Genomic DNA, 5,214 nt, shown 5'->3' with positions numbered 1-5,214 from the left:
TAAAAAAAAAAAAAAAAAAAAAAAAAAAAAAAAAAAAAAGAATTTGGGGTTGGGATTAAGATAGAATTTCCAGCAATTTCTGAAAGTATACTTCTGCCATTATAGGAATTGATGCTCTCAGCACAGATGATCATAAAATCAAAATACTGATTAACTCTAAACTGCATTGAAGACACTGTAAGTTATCCCTAAAAGGGTTCGTGAATGGAGAGTGTCAGAAATCTCCAAGGAGCCTCTTGTGAAGGCACCTATGTTCCTGGCTGTGATCACCTCTGAGACTACCTAGTGTCGACACAGCCTGTGCCGGTGCCACCTGCCAGGCTTAACGCCCTACGAAGGTGCTGAGGACACAGTCACTGAGGGCTCGGCACGTGAGCACTGTGTGAGAATAAACATGGCTCAGTGAAGAGCGTTCAGCTTTGGAGGCTCTGGAAAGCGCTCTGACCAAATACCTGTGAGAAAACCCTCAAATGGCCAAGGTGTGTGTGAAAAGCTGTTCCATGTCCTCAGCAAGAAGGAGAGACTAGTAAACACTTCCATACTGCTATGGACTTCCCAAATGAAGAAATCGACAGATCCTGGAGTATAGTTTAGGACTTGTTCAGGATACATGAGGCCTTGGGTTCGATCCTCAATACCATCAAAAAAAGAAGAAAAGAAAAAAGGCCCAGGGAGGATGCTGACAGTACCAGGAGTAATGATGACTTGGAGGAAGCACAGAGCCACACAATTGCTTTATAAGTCTTGGCAGAATGAATGTTTATTTGTGTGTTTTCTTACTCAAAGGGAGAGTGGATTACTTTTAGAGCATCAGAATATTTTTATACTTTGTGTCTTATTTGCTTACAATTTTTTCACTTGTTTTCTTTGTTCATGTGTTCAGGAGCTCAAGTGTGCACATATGTGCCCTAGTGCTCTTGTACAGGTCAGAGGACAACTGCAGGGAGTTAATTCTCTCTTCCCACCATGTTAGTCCTGGGATTGAAGTCAAGTTGTCGGGCTTGGTGGCAGGTACCTCCACCCACTGAGCCATCTCAGTGGTGGCCTGCTTTTTACTTTGTTTCGTTTTATGGGCATAGGTGTTTTGTCTGTGTTTACGTCTGTGAGCCACTTGTATGTTTGGTGCCCACTGAGGTCAGAAGAGAATGTTGGATCCCTTATACTCGGATTTATAGACAGTTGTGAACTGCTGTGTGGGTGCTGGGAATCAAACCTGGGTGCTGCAGAAGAACAGTCAGTGTTCTTTACTGCTGAGCCATCTCTCCAGTGCCCAAGCTCTCACACAGTCTAGACTGGCCTCAGACACACTGTGTAGCCAAAGGTGATGTGGATCTCCCTTTCTCCCTGCCTCCACCTCAAGTATGCTGAGGTGCTAGGCAGGCTCCTCCACACACAGCTTCATCAGAGGCTTTAGCAGAGGGCTATCCACACACCTCACACTTCACCATTCTACTCAGTAGAAACACACACAGGACAAGTCGAATCAGCCAGAGCTCCAGCCAAGGGTCATGAGCAGAAGAAAAATGACATACTCATACAATGGGATATTACATAGCTCTGAAACAGGGCAACTACCATTACACTCCACAACTCTGATGTCTGTCTCTAAATGATAGGCTTCCAGAAAGTAATCATTAGTGGGATGACCAATACCTTTATGTATTTATGAACTTCCTGTAGAGGATGTCCACATGATGAACTGCTAAAAAGTACTTGATAAGCTGTCGGAGAATGGCTGTTTCTGCTGTTTGGTTTGGTTTAATTTCGTGTCCTGAGGTATTGCCTCACACTGTAATCCAAGCTGGCCTGGAACTCTTAGGTAGTCCTCCTGCCTCAGCCTTTTGAGTACTGGGATTCACAGTTATATATAACAATGATGGAGAGCTATGTGTATAAGTCAGGGCTCCCTAGCGGCACAGAACTTACAAAATGAATTCTCTCTCTCTTTCTCCCCCTCTCTCCACACACACACACACACACACACACACACACACACACACACGTGCACTCGAGCACGCACACACATAATTAGAATGACTTAGCAGCTGTGGCACAGCTAGCCCAACAACGGCTGTCTATGATCAGAAATCAGTTTACAAGGCTGGAGGTCTCAGCTGGTCTTCCCACATACACTGGAGTCCTGAAGAAGTAGGCTTTAATGACAGTGAAGGAATGGACTTGCTACAAGTGTGAGAACAAGCAGGCAAAGAGAAAGAGAGCCTCCTTCTTTCATGTTCTTTATATAGGCTGCCAGCCGAAGGTTGGCCCAAATTAAAGATGGATTTTTCCACATCAAAGATTCAGATTAGAAGTGGGTGTTCCCTCTTCAAATGATTTAATTGAAAAAAAAAAATCCTCACAGGTATACCAGCTTGGGTTTTAGTTAATTCCGGATGTTCAAGCTGACAGCCAAGAATAGCCATCACAATGTGGAAATTCCTAATTTTACTTACATATTTACTTGCTTATTACACATATTATCAGTTACCCCCAGAAAAACACTAGCTCAGTTTATCCTCACAGCACCCGTGCTTCAGAGGGCAGGCTTCCCCACACATTTCATATCAGAGTTATATTTGTTCATTTCAAACCAAAAGAAAACAACCAATATTCCTCCAGATTCACCCAAAGCCTGCTTTGTTTCTCAGGCCGTTACTCATTGTCAGTGTGAATGCTAGAAAGCTGTCCCTGCTCTGACTAATTGACTCCAAAAGGAATACTCCTGCACCAGAAGGCATCTCCCCTGTGTGAATGCAAACACAAGGAGCTCTTGATCACTACCAGTGGCAGAACTGAGCCTTGTCTGAGTTTGGGGTTTCCATTGCTCTGATAGAACACCATTACCAAAAACAGCTTGGGAAGGAAAGGGTTTATTTCAGTTTACAGCTCTCAGGTCACACCCCATCACTGAGGGAAGTGAGGGTAGGAACTTAAGACAGGAACCTGGAGGCAGGAACTAAAGCAGAGACCATGGAGGGGTGCAGCTTCCTGGCTTGCCACACAGGGCTTGCTCAGCTTGAGTTTTTTTATACACCTGCCTGGGATGGCACCACCCACAGCGGGCTGGGAACTTTCACATCAGTCATGAGCCAAGAAAATGCCCCATAGGCTTGGCCTATAGGTCAATCTGATGCGAACATTTTCTCAATTGCTACTCCCTCTTTTCAGATGACCCTAGATTGTGTCAAGCTGAAAAAGCTAACTTGTTTTTTATGTATACATATAAGTTGATTCAGTGATGTGGGCTCAAGTCCTTCCCTCCCTGCTCCTCTTCCTTTCCTCTTTCTTTCATACAAACGCAGGGCTCTGTGCACAGGAAACATGTGGTACAACAGGGCCCCATCCCTGACTTACAGGTAGTTCCCTGTTCCTGTAACATAAAATCTACTACAGAATATGAACTTCAGAAGATGAACATGAATGTAAAGAAAGAAACCAGACGGTGGTGGCCCACACCTTTGATCCAGAGGCAGAGGCAGGCAGTGAGTTCAAAGCCAGCCTGGTATACAGAGCAGATTCCGGGACATCCAGGGCTACACAAAGAAAGAGGAAGGAAGGAAGGAAGGAAGGAAGGAAGGAAGGAAGGAAGGAAGGAAGGAAGGAAGGAAGGAATGATGTGAAGAGATATCTCTGTGTTTCAAAGCACTTATTGTTCTTGCAGAGGACCTAGGTTCTCAGCACCCATATCAGGTAGCTCACAACTGTCTGTAACCCCAGTTCCAGGAGGTCTGACATCCTCTGGCCTCTGTGGGCATTTGCACTCACAAGGTGCACATAAACTTATATGTGTGCACCCCCCCCCCACACACACTCAAATAAACAATACATAAGAACTAAGTCTTTTAAGAAAAGAAATAGAGGCTGGAGAGATGGCTCAGTGGTTAAGAACACGAGCCCAGGTTCAATTCTCAGCACCCACAGTTGTGTGTATAGCTCACAACTATCCATAATTCCATTTCCAGGAATTCTGACACCTTCATACCAATGCACAGAGAATAAAATAAAATAAATTATTTAAAAAAAATGAACTAAAGACAAATAGCATCATACACATAAAATTTTTGTTGATAACATCCAGAGGTGTTTTCTTTGTCTTTTATCTCTCATAGACCTGTATCTGTGTTTTTTTTTTTTTTTTTTTTTTTTGTTTTTTTTCCAAAGCTATATTTAGGGGCTTGGGATATGGCTCAGTATCAGAGCCCTTACTCAGCAGGCTCAATGCCCTGACTCAATCCCCAGAACCACAAAACAAGTAATTATAACCAAACATTAACATGAACTGTTTGCTTCATTTTATTTGCATAAACATATTTCCATGTCACTAAATATTATTTCAACAGGGTTTTTGGTTTGTTTGTTTGTTTGTTTGTTTGGCTTTTTGGGGTAGGGTCTCCAAAGCACATGCTGGCCTAGACCTCACGTGGTTTTTCTGCCTCAGCCTCCTAGTGTTGCGATTACAGATGTGAGCTGCTCTATTTCACAGTCTTTTTTTTATGTGCATTAGTGTAAAGGTGTCAGATCCCATGGAATTAGAGTTACAGACAGTTGTGAGATGCCACGTAGGTGGCAGAAATTTGAAAAGGTCAGTCTTTTGGAAGAGCAGACAGTGCTCTTAACCACTGAGCCATTTCTCGAGCTCCTATTTCACAGTCTTAATGGTACCTTGTTCTCCTTTTAGTAATTAGTAATGATGTTGAACTGATTTTTAAGCATTTTTATATTGCTCGTAGTATTAACTTTAAAACTATCTGGTACTGGGAGGTGTAGCTCAGTTGGTTGAGTATTTGCCTAGCACGCACAGCCCAGTTCAATTCTAAGAACCACAAAACTTGCAGGTGGTGACATACGCCAATAATGCCAATACTCAGGAAGCAGACAGCAAACAAAACAAATATACTTCATATCTTCATCTGTTTGGTCTGCTATAACAAAATATAAGCCAGGTAGTTTACGATCAGCAGGAAACGATCTCTCATAGTTCCAGATGCTGGAGAGTCCAAGACAAAGGCCCTGGCCAGTGATGATGGCCACCTGTCTCTGAGGGAGCAGTCACAGATACTTGCAAACAGACATGTCCCTGTCTGTATCTGGGTTTGACGTCAGCCTAGCAAGTGTGACTGACAACAGTCATTAATTACATTATTAACATCTAATAATGTAATAATAACATCTAATAATGTAATAATTACATCTATTAACTAGACAGCCATCATC

Source organism: Psammomys obesus, unplaced genomic scaffold, assembly GCF_907164565.1.
Source record: "Psammomys obesus unplaced genomic scaffold, mPsaObe1.curated_primary_1811, whole genome shotgun sequence".
NCBI classification, from domain to species: Eukaryota; Metazoa; Chordata; class Mammalia; order Rodentia; family Muridae; genus Psammomys; species Psammomys obesus.
The sequence above is the reverse complement of the archived record's forward strand: the minus strand, read 5'-3'. Positions refer to the sequence as shown.